This window comes from Topomyia yanbarensis, chromosome 3 (assembly GCF_030247195.1).
Source record: "Topomyia yanbarensis strain Yona2022 chromosome 3, ASM3024719v1, whole genome shotgun sequence".
Lineage (NCBI taxonomy): Eukaryota > Metazoa > Arthropoda > Insecta > Diptera > Culicidae > Topomyia > Topomyia yanbarensis.
In genome coordinates, this window is record NC_080672.1 from 23,924,479 (window position 1) to 23,940,060 (window position 15,582).

At 41.4% G+C, this 15,582-nt stretch overlaps 1 protein-coding gene across 4 annotated transcripts in view; it reads left to right on the forward strand.

The window, feature by feature from the left end:
• The window catches only part of LOC131692748 (ras-related protein Rap-1b), a 250,214-nt gene that overhangs the window by 108,354 nt on the left and 126,278 nt on the right, over positions 1–15,582 (forward strand). The window lies entirely within an intron of this gene.

Genomic DNA, 15,582 nt, shown 5'->3' on the forward strand with positions numbered 1-15,582 from the left:
TGCGAGATATAGTTTTGAAATATTTCTGTTATGTTTTTCTGATCGGGTAGTTGGATAGAAACAAAATTGTACCAGAGTTATTAATTATTATGTGTTAGTTCATATCAGAACATGACAACACCAAAAACACCAAGATTCGACCTCAACTACCCCAGTGTATTTCACAGAAATGAGACATTAGTGGGCAACGGAAAACGTTTCTTTCGCCAGCTACTTTTGAATGCTTCATCAACGTCGGTTCACCAGCTATTCGGTAGCTAACGGCGAGCAACACCATCAATCTTATCTACATCAACCCAGAAGCGTTGGACTCACGCAAAGATCAGCTTCACCCTCCATCTGCTTGCGATGAGCTACGAAAAAAGCAATAAATGACATTAAATTATTTCGAGGTCTGGTTTTGTGCATTTTCATCGTTTGAAGAATTTTTCCGCTCATTGATTCGGTGCTGAACGAGTTATTTTCCCTATCCCCACCTTCCAGCCACATGGTTCGGTTTGTAACGAGCTTATTTCATACACCGACGAGGAAGGTCCTTCTGCTTCGGTGGATTCCGACCGAAGGTGATTTGCTTGTCCGTCTGCTGCAGAACAGCTGTTACTGCACGTTCCATGATTATGAAGCGTTGAGGAATGGGGGGGAGGGGATATTTATGGGAAGCAGAGGAAAAACTTCATTCAGCATCCGGTAGATGATGTTAAATTGAATTTGATTGCATTGTGGTGCTTAGGAGCCACAGCTGGGTGTGCTCGTTCACATCCTTGCGAGAAGGGTTGCCACGTTTAATAATTTTTCTGTACTAGCGCTGATTTATGTAAGAGTTTTTTTTTTCTCGCACATTAATTTCTACAGCTTATTGAGAATATATAGGTTTCACTGAAGATTTGTTTTTATATCCTCACAGATGTTTACAGATTTTTGTCTATTTTAACCATTAGTTAGATTTTTTCACTAGGGAAATAGTCTTCGGTGCTCTTGCTCAAAATAACAGTAGTTGAATTCAACACTTTCAAAAACAGCCCATCTACTTTCAACCATGCGAGATAACTCCATAACATATCATCACATTTCTTCAACGGACAAACACCAACCACCATCAGCACCAGTGATAATCACAGTGGAATGTGTGTATAGGTGGGAAGTAATTTTATTACTCGGTTTCACACGTGTTCGCATGATTCTAGTGAACGGTTAAAGCTTTGCGCTAAATACACTGCAAAAAATAAATGAAATTTTATTCAATAAAATTGTGAATATACATTTTATGCTAAAAATCAATTGAAAACTAATGCACACATCACATCGCATGTTTTTCAACTGTATTGATTAGGCTTGTTAATAAGCCAATGCATTTTGGTTTATCATTTAAAGACAATGTAATATTCATTCAACGTGTAAAAAAGCACTACGAAACGTATAAATGTTATCAACAAATTAGCTTTCACCATTTTCCTAGCACCAAATATGAGCATGAAAATAGACGTTAAATTTTACAATAATTTCCACGGTGTACGCGAGACACGTGTGATACCGCTCCAGTGCAAAAATATGAGTCACCAATAATTTGCATTGTGGTTTTTGTTGACAGCACAAGCGCACCAACTTCCGGCACCGAGAACAGGTGAGGCGAGTAAATTGAAATTTCATTACTATAGGTGTAGGTATGTATGGTACACAGTACATACATACATATCGTAGGTGATGCATCGTCCGTTCCTTGCCGTGGGATCAAATGCAGCTGTTGCGCGTGAACGGTTCCGGTTTCAGCGGCCGGTAATGGTTCTGGTTCTGGTGATGAAGAACGATGGCACCGATCCAACAGTATGCATGAATAATCAAGTCCCCACATAGATGAGCTGGTCAAATTCGCACACACCCGAGGAAATGGAATAGGATTCACAAATGATTCGTGTATCACCCAAGCGATGCGCATTTTAGCAAATCATCTGAAGCGCATAAATCAAACATGTGTCGGTGGCTACGGCACACTACTCGAACAAAACCAATAGAAAACTTTTGGGGTTGCTGAGAATGCTACGGAAATCAAAAACGAACAGGCGGTTTCCTCAGCATTTGCTAAATATTCATGACAATGACCAGTATGAACAGATTAATGCTACAGTAGTGCTGATTGATTTTTATGAAAACTCAGCAAATGATTCGGAAAAACTCTGTTTTTATCTACCTAATCGTGCAATTGTGCCAGTTTCATTCACAAAAGGGGGCCACTGCATAATTCGAGTTTTGTTTTTCGTTAAAGTGATTATCAGGGTGGCAGCATCGCACTCTTTTACTCGTATCTCCGAAACCAGAATTTTGATCCAAATGAAATTTAGTAGCCAGATTTTTTTTCAATAGAGGCAAGATTGTCACAAGAAACTGAATGCAATTTTGAGAAGTTCTTAGTAAAAACAGTTCCAAAACTACGACAATAGACACGAAAAATCCTAAAAATATTTTACCAGTTACAAGAAAGGCTATAGTGCATAGACGAGTTATTGATTTTGATTATTAATGCACAAGTTACAATTTTCATGCATTCGTGAATATGCAGTCCCTGATTATGCTAGAAAATGCAAAATATTTTAGACAGAGTCGCAGCGTGGTCTTCTGGTGCCCTTGGCGGAATAATAAAGTAACGTTCACATTGTAATGGCACACTTATTCTCACGATTACATATCAAGGCCAGGCTACCTACTGAGGAGACAATTTTTGGCACCTGTGTACTGATTGATGATTTTTTAAGTATGGTGCAAATCTTTAGATTTGAACTACTTGCCCTTCACGATATTCTGGTTATGTCCCAAACATTACCCACCCTTCTTTAACCACAAGCGAGCAAAACAAAGATGCTTTCGTGATCTGTCGCTATTAAAGGTTTTTACTTATTCTTTTTGCTATTTAAATTTCTTATATCTCCTGTAATTTCTGTTACTTTCTTGGTATTCTTAAAATATTTACTTTGCGCCCAACTGAAGGTAAACTGGATGTTGAATAAAATCATACACATTGATCTCAGCCGGGCCTATCGGGTCTTCTTTCTGATCACAGATAATTGTAAGTAAAGATAATAGGTATTGTAAAGATTTCGAAAGAACTGCCTCAGAGATATTCATTCATGACAGGTATCTCGAAAATTCGCCAAGATAAGCTCAGAATTGCGATATCCTGTTTAAAGTAAGCGAATGAAATAACTAGCGACAAGTATATCATGAACAGTTACCGCGTCTACATGCTCGCGCACAAAGTTAAGATAGATGGTGTAGTCAGCGTGTCGAATTTGTCACGCGTGGATTTACTGGAGATAGGGGTTGGCTGTTTCAAGGACTCTTTGCTTCGATGAGCTAAGGTTTTATAAGGCAATCGCACAGGACGGGACAAAATCGTATGTTTCTTCAAACTCATATTTGTGCTGGGCAAACGGACCATTGTAGCAATAAGACATGATGTGGCAAGTGCGCTGAAATTTATTAGTATGATTCTTGCATTCGGTATGCTGAGAAGTGCGCTCTTATTGTGGGGAGTGACTGGAAGAGCGCGACTCTGATAATCCCCTTTTCGGGAAATCTGCTTCTAGAACCCAAACGAAAATCTCTACTTTACATTTCTACTTTACATTTTAGAAAAACACCATTTATGTGAATAAATTTGAATAAAACTGATAAGGCCGTAATGTGATCTTGTGGACCTTTAGTGGAATCTCAGTTTTGCGCGCTTAGGTGGTTACATTCGCTTTCCTTTCACCTCGACATTCGAATAATAATATGCTTGGAAATGGTGCACACACTGATATATTTTCTGACATATCCTCAATTATTTTATTGAGCAGATTATGATTTCAGCCCCCCCCCCCCTAAGGCCCTTGGCGGGGGCCAACCTGGCCCACCGTGCGCTACGGCTCTGGCTATTGCTACTGTGTACGTAAATTTCATAATACACGAGTGCGTTCGTGGTAAATTTCAGTAAAATCATTTTTTGCCCTGTCATTTTGACATAAAGTTTTCTTTTACACTTTTTATGGCTAATGAAAAGATTTTAAAGATATTACGGTTTTGCGGATTAACAGTGTAATAGTAAGGAACGAATTCCTCGGTCTTCATACTTAGAGCACAAAATGCACAGAGTGCATTGACCTAATTCAGAAATTCAAATCGCATACAATTCAAAAATTTGTCATTTAAATACCAAACTCTAACTCTTGCTAATATCTAGTATTACATCTCAGTTTTGCTAAACCAGGCAATCACTAACGACGGAGTGTTCATTTTTAGAGAGTTTTAGTCCCCAGCCTTCTCTAAAACTTCTTTTACTTTTTATTATATAACTCGTTTATTTGATTCGGTATAATGGTTTAGCCAAATGGAACCGTTTGTCTTTTATATATTTCCATCCTGACATGGTAGAACTCAATAAATGTTCCTTCAGAAATTATTTCACATCACAACTGCTCGGTCTTATGCGAGTCATCAAGAAAAACCGTATTTAACGGAGCACCACTTCCTGCTTCTACGAATCACTCATATCGACAGATTACTACGGCAACAATTATAGTAACAGACAAACAGGTAGACAAAAAAAATTGGGAGGGCCCAAGAGATTTAAAGTACTTAATGTGATATGCGAATCTATTATTTTCTTAGCAAATCGTGGGAAACAAATGATCGTGTCCCATTAAAACCTGATGTGGCTCGCTACATGCGTTTACATTCTAACTTGCTTGGTGTCCTCTAGTTGTTGTGCAATATATGTTGGGAATGGAACGTACAATTTTGTAATCAAAAATGGATAGAGTAGCACAAATCAATCTCCAGCTTAAACGTACAGCAACTATGAATCTATATCGACTTATGCAGGAAGGTGTAGCTTCCATAGCATTGGCTCAAGAACCGTACTTTCATAAAGGAAACTTCTATATTGGAAAGTTACTTAACACTGCCTTCATTGTTTACAACAAGACAGGCATGACTAACCCACGTGAAATACCTCGTGCCTGCATTATTTGCAAATAAGGCTATTGACGCATATCTCATATTGGAGCTCACATCTCGAGATATCAGTGTGACCACAATTACACTGACTGTCGGTAGCATAGACAAAAAGTATATATAGTTCAGCACATCTACCGCATAACGAGTCATCTCCGTCTGATGATTTCAAAAGCGTTGTATCATAATGTACCACATATGGGCTTCCGCTCATTATGAGCAGTGATGCAAATGCTCATCACATCATTTTGGGCAACAGAGCTGAGAGGATCTGAACTGATGGAGTACATAAGTAGTACAAATCTCCATATTCTGAATGTGGGAAATGGACTAACGAAAACGGTCTGGGAAAGAGGAGATGTCAGATATAACGCGCTTTGCTGTGAAAGAATTTCGCATTAGCTGGAAAAATGGCAGGTTTTAAATGAAACTGGACCGTGTTTATTCTATCATAAATATATTTTTTTATTATTGTTCGTGATGATTTCGGAATATCCGCAACAGAACACCCGGTTCTAGAGTATTCAGCTAAAGCTGTGAATAAATTTTTTTTTTAGAGAACGATAAATTTTAATCTTAGCTCTTACTTACAATCTAGTCTTCGATTTATTTTAATTGAACAGAAATTGCTTCCGAAAATAGTATACAATTTTAATTTAAGCTACAACTAAATTTTAGATTGTAAATGAATATAAGCACAATATAAATTAATTTTAATTTTACTTTTAATCTCCTGCTTCCTATTAGTTTCAATTCAAAATTCAAAGTTTGCTCGCTTTCGCGATACCGTTTCTTCACTTGAATGTGTTATCGCTGCTATCGCTGGGAAAACGGATGACGTCTGTGCTGAACTAAAGGCCGAGTTATCCAAAAATAACCAGCAAATTTCGCGCCTGGCTAGAAAGGTTTCAACAGCTACTCCAGTCCGGCCAAACTCCGGTACCTCTCGACCACCTCAGAAACGTCGTCGCGAGGATGGCCCTGATCCGAGCAATATTCTTGTTGGTGGTCGAAAGCTAGTCGATAATAGCAACATTGTTGCGGTTCCACCTCCCGCGTCGTTGCTCTGGATGTATCTTTCCCGCTTTCATCCTAGCGTTAGCAAAGAGACTGTCGAAAAAATGTCAAAAGAAGGACTAAATTGTAACGAGGAGATAAAGGTTATTCCGCTTATTAAAAAAGGCATAGACGTCAGTACTTTGAACTTCATATCCTTCAAAGTTGGAGTTCACCCAAAGTATCGTGATGCAGCTCTTAATCCTGACACATGGCCGCAAGGCATACTGTTCAGGGAATTCGAAGACAGCCGTACTCAGAACATTTGGAGCCCGCCGACTGATTTTCCACCGCCTCCAGAAGAAGCATGTACCTCTCTAATGCAACCCGGCCCATTAATGGTCCTGCAGAGGACTCCGCAACGATTGGTCATACCACTATACCAAGCCACACCGCCCTTGTGAAGGAGTATCGATGCCGATCGCATACTGGGATGCAACGCAATTGGTACTATGGAAGCCCTCGATCCCCCCGCTACAGTCGAGCCCTTGCCGCCAGCGTTCATCAGTCGTCCCGGTCCTGTGTGTGGGATGGGTGAAAGGGTCTTCCATCCTGCCGCAAATGGCAAGTATACATCTGTTCCGAACACTTCAAGCACTGATGTATTCTTCGCTTCCAGTTTTTTGCCTTTTGCTCCGACATCTTGTTATCAGATGCAAACCATTCCTCTCTACGACGACGATAGTCGTATTTTGGGGCGCGACGCAGTTGATTCGGGATGCCTCGAATCCCTCACCACAGTCGACCAGACGACCGTGAACCGTTCCGATTCTGTTCGTGGGATTGACGAAAGGATCTTCCTACACGGCAACATAGCTTCGCTCTCTGGTGTACCCGATCCGTCCTCCAACAACATCGAGGTTTACTACCAGAATATTGGTGGCTTAAATTCATCAACGGACAGCTATTTGCTCGCGACCACGGGTTGCTGTTACGACGTTATCGCCTTGACCGAGACGTGGCTCGACAACCGTACTCTGTCTCGCCAGGTCTTTGGTTCAACATTCGATGTCTACCGCTGTGACCGGAATGCCCTCAACAGCCACAAGACATAAGGCGGTGGTGTGCTTATCGCCGTTCGCCGTGGTATAAAAGCCCGAGTGATCAACGATGACCGGTGGGCGAGCTCCGAGCAAGTGTGGATATGAGTGAAACTTGCCGATCGCAATCTGTTCCTGTGTGTTGTGTATTTTCCACCTGACAGAATTCGTGATTCCAGCCTGATCGATGTACATCTTTCCTCCGTTTCTTTTATCGCCTCGATCGCCGCCCCGTCTGATGATATCGTTATACTGGGCGACTTCAACTTACCTGGCTTGACGTGGTGCCAAGCAAGTAATGATTTTCTACGATTGGATATCGAAAAATCTGTGCTGCCAGTTGTATTTTGGACAACTACAGCAGCGCAACTCTTCGGCAAATTAATAATGTCACCAACGAGAATGGACGTACATTGGACCTCTGCTTTGTAAGTGCCCGGGACTGCGCTCCGTACTGCTGCACTGCACCGACTCCTTTAGTCAAGCAGGTGCGTCATCATCCCCCACTACATCTTGTATTCGCTGGTAACCTAGGAGTTAATTTTGAAGACGTCTCAAGCTCTATCGTCTACGATTTTAAAAAACGCCGACTACGACAGCATCGTTAGCACGCTGTTGGATATAAACTGGGACGAAAATATTAACAATGACGACGCGAACGAAGCCACGATGACGTTTTCTAGTATTCTTAACTACCTTATCGACCGCCATGTACCAAAACGAACAATTAGTACCGGTGAACACCCTCCCTGGCAATCAACCGTCCTTAGACGTTTAAAATCTGCCAAACGAGCTGCATTTAAAAAATTCTCGAAGCATAAGACACTTGCATTACGAAATCACTACTTTCAACTCAACCACGAATACAAACAACAAAGCAGACGCGCCTTTTTAGACACCAGCGAAACGTCGAGCGTCAACTGAAATCCAAGCCCAAGTCGTTCTAGAAGTATGTTAACGAGCAGCGAAAAGAATCCGGGTTTGCCATCTTGTATGTCGTTTAATGGAGTTTTAGGCACCGACACTAAGGAAATTTGCCAACTGTTCTCCGACAAATTTTCAAGCGTTTTTTTCCAACGAGCGCCTGCCACCACAACAAGTCGCTGCCGCCGCTAATACAACTCCTTCTCTAGGACGAACCATCAACCGAATTTGTGTCGATAATGCTGCCATTCTTGCAGCAAATGCCAAACTGAAAGCATCTTGTTCCCCGGGTCCAGATGGTGTTCCCTCGATTTTTGTCAAAAGGTGCATCAGCGGGCTTCTTGAACCACTTCGGCGAGTCTTCGAGCTATCACTCACTACTGGTACATTCCCTTCCTGCTGGAAAGCAGCGCACATGTTTCCAGTTCATAAAAAAGGAAACAAATCAAACATTGACAATTATCGGGGAATCTCGTGTTTAAGTGCTGTATCAAAACTGTTCGAGCTGGTTGTGTTAGATCCTATTTCCTTTCACTGCAAACACTACATTGCAGATGACCAACACGGTTTCATGCCTAAACGATCGACAACGACAAACCTGCTCTCGTTCACAACATATGTAATGGATGGATTCGCTGACGGATTGCAAACCGATGCTATTTATATGGATCTATCTGCGGCCTTCGACAAAATCAACCATGATATCGCAATAGCGAAGCTGGACAAACTCGGCATTCATGAACAACTTCTGCACTGGTTTCGTTCCTACCTCGATGGAAGGCAACTCCAAATCAGCATTAAGGATTGTCTATCTGCACCATTCTTCGCTACATCCGGCATACCACAAGGAAGCCATCTCGGTCCAGTAATATTCCTCCTTTACTTTAATGTCGTCAATTTCACATTACAAGGACCCGCCTTTCTTTCGCCGACGACATGAAAGTTTTTCAACAAATAGGGGACAAAAACGGATACCGAGCTTCTACAGAGGGAACTGGACAGCTTTAGTACGTGGTGTGATCTAAACAGAATGGTTTTAAACCCGAGCAAATGCTCAATCATTACGTTCACGCGGAAACGCCATCCGACTCAGTTTAATTACCATTTTTTTCGGCTCGAGCATTCCAAGTCACTCTCACATCAAAGATCTCGGAGTCATCATGGATTCGGCACTAACATTCAAACCACACACGTCATACATCGTGGATAAGGCATCACGACAGCTTGGGTTCATCTTCCGAATAGCGAAAAACTTCAAGGACGTATATTGTCTTAAATCGCTTTACTGCGCGTTGGTCCGCTCAACATTAGAATATTGTTCAGCTGTTTGGAATCCGTACTACCAGAACGGGATTGACAGAATCGAGGCTGTCCAACGCAGGTTCATACGCTTCGCCCTACGTCATCTCCCATGGCGAAACAGATTTCAGCTGCCGAGCTATGAAAACCGTTGCCAGCTAATACACCTCGATACACTTAGCATTCGGAGGGACTGCTCTCGAGCCCTGTTCGTCTCGGACTTACTCTCTGCCAGAGTTGATTGCCCTACAATCCTCGGACGTCTGGATCTTCAAGCCCGCGTTACAGCTCTACGCAATAACTCCCTTCTGCGAGTTCCGTTCAGGAGAATCAACTATGGTTACCAGAGCGCTGTTACCGGACTCCAACGAATTTTTAACAGCCTTTGACTTCAACAGGACGCGGAATGCGATAAAAGTGAAAATGTTGTCAATTTTAAAATGTAATTAGTTTAAGCAACCATCTTTGGGGCCAAGGGGCCTGTTGGTGAAGGTAATAAACATAAACATAAACTGATCAGTTTGTCTTCACATCTCGCCCTGAGCAGAAGCAAAAAATTGTCCCGCGCAAGTGAAACAGTCAATTCTACCTAAAAATCAATCGGTGCCTATCACACAAGCAGTCCATATAACAATAGCCTATACCTACTGTGCGATTTAGTGATGAGTGACGGTGCCCAGCAAAAAGCAACACAGATACGGCCGAACTGTGTTGCTGTTGATTTTTCGAAATGCCCCGTAAGACCAGCCATCCGGGAAGTGGAACAGTTATTAAAAGTGCAGATGAAACTCAATCTGGCTGAAGTGAAAACCCTACAAATGCATCATATCAAACATTGCGTGCTGATTTCGTTCAACAACATTAACCAAGCTGAGTCATTCGTCTCGCGAAACAACATGCAGCACACCGCCGAATGCGGCAATGTTAAATATAGCATTCCCGTATACATCGAGAACGGCGCTGTAGAAGTTCGTGTCCATGATTTGGCTACGCGTACCCCTGACGGCGCGATTAAAAAATGCTTGCAAAAATACGGAGAAGTAGACTCCGTTACACATGAGACTTGGAGGAATTTTTTCCCGGGCATCCCTAACGGTGTTCGTGTGGTGAGAATGCGTGTGACCAAGCCAATTCCCTCATACATAACCGCCACAGCGTTAGGAAGTGACGATGTTCTCATTCATCAAACATCACTAGTCACGTACCCAGGGCAAATTCCTACGTGCCAGTTCTGCACGAAGAAGCTGCACCTCGGAAAACCTTGCGTAGAAACTGTTAAGGAAAACTTAACCAATCCAACTGAAATCAGCCCAGAACCATCTTACGCCAAACCACTAACAGCTGCAAAACCAACATTTTCGGATCAAGCACCAACAACCAGCAACAACAACAACGAAACGAATGCCGAAAAATACGAACATACAATGACGACCGATAAGAGTAAGACACAAACTGGAACATCTGACCGCGAGCAGCAGGAAAGTAGTACGGAAGAGGACATGGACATGTACGACAACGCGAAAGAAGACAAACGGACCGAACCTCAAATGGCAGTGGACAACACTGGCAATATTTCGCCCCCTAGAAAAAGGATCTCAACACGCAGCAGAAAGCTGCGTATGAACGAGACAAAAAACTTAACCTAGTTGTTTTTTTATTTATTGTAAAAAACGAACAATCGGCCTCGTTGAGCTACCGCATTTGGGCCTAATAAATTTAATAATTATAAAAAAAAAACATAAACTGGCAACTCCATCTTCAACAACCACGCATGCAGAACTGAACATGTCAATCTGACTAAAAAACTACCTAGCGTAGCATCGTGTAGCACACCAGAAATAGTCGTACATGCGAGCAGCTTGTATTCAATCAGGTTAAAGAATTTACTAGGTAGTTATTATCTAAAATTTATATCAATTTATATATCTATACATTAACCTAATTTAGATTATCCTCTTAAAATTACTATATGAAGAATAGTGCACTCCACATTGTGTATCGGTGATGGCTCAGAGAGATACCTATTGGTACGCAGATACAGGTTAGAATTGATCATCATTAATTTTCCACGTGGTTCATACTGATATGTGGGTAACATGTATTTGCGCCTAAAACGAGGTAACTAAATTAATTGGTGCTTGTAGCTAGAAACTGCTTTTTGGTCGAAAATAAATTGAATTGGTTCAAATCTGCTGTCAAGAACAGAGTTTGCCTATCTTGTTCCCTGGAACAAATGCCTTGTGTGGTGGCAGAAGGGAGAGGTTTTCTTGTCTGAGTCCCCGGACATTCCGGTATAACTGGAAAAAAATGGGCTGACGAATTGGCCAAGGCGGTGCAGCGGTTGATTAGTTAGATAAGAAAAAAGCGGTCATGGGCGTCGTCCGAACATTACAGTTATTAGAGAAATCTACAAATGTGCCGTTTCTAGAACAACAGTACAGTGTGATTTCGAAAAATCTCCTACATTTTGCGAAATTTCACTGCGGTATGCTGACCATAGTTTTAACCGGCCACTGCAAACTCAATTATCACGTGGCAACTATTTGGCGCGCTGAGTCATTTTCATGTGATCTTTGTGAATCCGAATACGCAACCTCATATAATCTGATGTGCAACTGCCCTGCAGTAGCGCAATTGCGATTTCGACTTTTCGACCATCCGTACATAAATGATACCCAGAGGGCCGGCGGAAAGCGTGGGTAGTATGGGTAGTACTACCCACTCGAAAATAACCGAGTGGATAATTAATTACCCACTCGAAATTTTGAACCATTTCAAAAAAATTAGATGTGCAACGCATGTATCTCGCACTACACGCATTTGAAAACATCGATGTACCACAATTCCATTTGCATAAACGAACGTGATTTAATGTAAATGAAATGTAAGCGTGTGCATTGTGAAATGGGAAAAAAATCCTTACTAATGGACCCCTCACCCAATGCTTTCTACCCACTCGGGCGTAAAGTGTTTCGCCGCCACTGGATACCCTGTTTGGACGACTGAAAATCAGAGACATACTAAAGTTACTTATGCAATCCAATAAAGAGCTGTAGGCTTTCTCGCAGGCGATTTCAATTCCTTGTGAGTGCAACTTACCTACTGTTTGTTTTTCTGTTGTCATTTTTCCCACCCTTCCAATTCTACTTCCTCCCTTCCTATTACACACGGGCAACGTGCTATTTGAGCCAACATATTCGGATTCATTATTACCACTTGTGTTTCTACAAAAATACTTTCTTCCTTGCAGCACATTTTTTAAATGAACCGACGAAATACGCATATGTTCAAATCATTAAATACCACCTGGTGACATTAAAAGGAAAACTTTTTAAATTTTATTTACATGCGGAACCGTTTTCCTCGATAATTATTTATGCTTATCGAAACGGTGACCGTTGATATTACTGCCTCACTTGACACACAATTAAGAACAAACTCCCAGCAAATTGGGCGATACAGGTGAAAAAATAACATTTCACACGACAAAAAACCATCCAATTGGAATAATTCGATTATTTCGAACAACACAACCGAACGAGCGCTTTTTGATGTGCAATGATGAAAACTCATCAAACCGGATGCGATCGGGAAAATTTTCATCACTGCTGCAAGCTGCCTGCCACATTTGATGTGGGTTGGTGGGGGGGTCAGGGCAGAGCTTGGCTTGGTTCCGTTCGTCAAAATGTCGCTGAACACCACTGCTACAGGAATCAGCTATATTGTATTTACCAGAGTGCACGAACCAACACACGTGCTTGCGCCGGTGCAGTTGATAGTAAATAAACACTTTTTGCTACTGAGGTAAAAGTTGGTAATCCGATTTCATGAAAATGTACCGATATTTTGCCCGTGCCATGGTGAATGGGGTTTATTTTTTTTTGGTGAGTTCATCATTTCCCGTGTAAATTTGAATAAACTATTGGTTGTTCTAAAAATATCTCGCGTTTCGCATTTGTTTTGGTTTTGAAACTTTTTGGGAGGTCGTGTACTATTGTAAGGATTAGAGTAGAATAAGGGTAAATAGGTATGGAGGCATAAGACATTATCTTTGCTATGATTTTACAGAGGTCGCTCATCTTATCATTTTTTTCTTACGTCAAAATTAATGTTGAACACGAGTTTTGTGTTGGTTTTTCGATAATTTTATTTTTGAAAAAGATACAGACACCACCATGAAACATACATTTAAGGGGCACGAGAGGTCAGCCGTTTGGGGGCACTATAGGTCACTACTGATTGACGCATAGCTAAGGAACCATATGAGCCGGAATGAACAACTTCAATTCCACACTCTGGCGACGACGAGAACACCGAAGAAGTCAAAGCCAGACGTAGCTGCCGAAGCAACATGTTTTTTTCTTTTCAAAATGTCCTTTCGCGGTTTCATGATTTTTACCATCATTTGCCACCTCTCATTTTGTTACCTGAATGACGTCAATTTAATTTTTAAATAATCTGCAGTATTGATACTCTTCATATAAAAGTTGAACAGCCGGTTTTCTAGGCGAGTACATTGTTTAATTTACCCACGAATATAGTTAGCTATCGTGCTCCCGGATGTTAAAAACATCGAAAAAAGTAGCGTATTGGATTTAGCTTGAAAAATATTCAGCCTGGCATAAAACCATTATTGCTAAAAACGTTACCAGATGTATAACCATTCCAACTTGGGCTTGCTTGTCAAAATCAGTGCAAAAATAACATCTTACAAGATCGCCGAAAGAAAAACTGACCAACATGACCCCACTCTACTCTACTATCCGGAAAATTCCTAATCTCGCCTTAAAAAGTAATGTACTTTCCAAACACAGCATGGCCAATAATGGAACAACTATTTTCAAACGATAAAATAAATGGCACCAACACACTCGATGGTTTACCTGTAATTGTCGATCCTAAACTGTGCCAACCCGCATACTGTGCTGGATTACGAGGGTGCTGCAAAAGATTAAGAGACTTTCTAAACAAATTAACAAGCTACCGAAAGCCACCACCCATTAGTAAGCTCAGCTACTTTATCCCATTTTACGATGTGTCCTCAGTTAGCATGAACTACGTTATCGTGGTTGTATTTGCTATATATAATTACAAATAAGTTGTGAGTCTCAGAAATGTAACACGTACCAAGCTGAACACCTGTAACAGGAAATGTCACTCATTGTTCAGTGTGATGACTGTGAAGTGCAAAAACCGAACATTAACGATTGACGGAAGAAGTTGTACAAATGTACGCGGAATTACAAAATATGTAAGAGCCAAAAGTGAAAGGGAGCTCAACAACCCAGCGTCTCCATCCGGTGTTTGACATTGATGTGAAAACATGGTGGTTGATGCTGTTTTAGTCCACCCCCTCCCAATAACACCGTTTTAATAAGTAGCAGTCTTTTCAATTTGAACAAATGATGGTTGTTCATTTCCACTCTGGTAGTCGGCAAAGCTGAATTGAAAGGTGCTACGGTTCGGTGGTTGTTTCACTGGAAAATTTACATTTCTACTCTGTGCAGAAGCAGACACCCACACCACGAGAACTTAATTTGCATTTTCAAACTTCTGTTGTGGGAAAAACGCATTTTTTTATTTCTTTATGACTTTCGTGCATCGAATACTTTTTAATAAAATACCTCAATGTTGCGTTTCGATTCTTAATAATAGAAAATAATACACATTAACCCTCATAAAGCATCGCTTCTAAGACCCAGTGAAGTTAATAATCTTATCATTTGCTATTTCTCTTCCTTTGCAAAGCAATACGCAAATCTCTGTGGGGAGTTGATCAAACCCCCCGAAATAAGAGGGAAACAAGATGCACGATCCTATTAACGTTCATCACTGATTAAAATTCGGTCACAAATAATTTTGAAACCAGTATCATGCCATTAATGTGCCACCAAACAAGGGGCTATAATAAGTCAAAATCAAAAATCCAGTGACACCGGAAAACGACGTGTTTGAATTTTTCTCCTCCCGAAAGTTTTCATTTCGTTGCGTTGGTAGCGCTAATCCCCACCCGTGCGACAGCAGCACGTACACTCGACATGATATACGACCAGGCAAAGAAGAAAACTTACAATCACTGGTTTTCCGCAGCAGACCGCCATAAATCGCGGATACAGACAGACGCTAAGACGACACGGTTCAGGTACACGAGACGAGGACGGTCGGTGGTTGACATACCCTCGCCGCCCGTGCCGATGCGCCGTGCTAAGAATATGTGCCCTTGAACGCAGCTCAGCTTCCTTTCAGGGTCAAGGTGGAAAAGTTCTCGGGGCTCTCA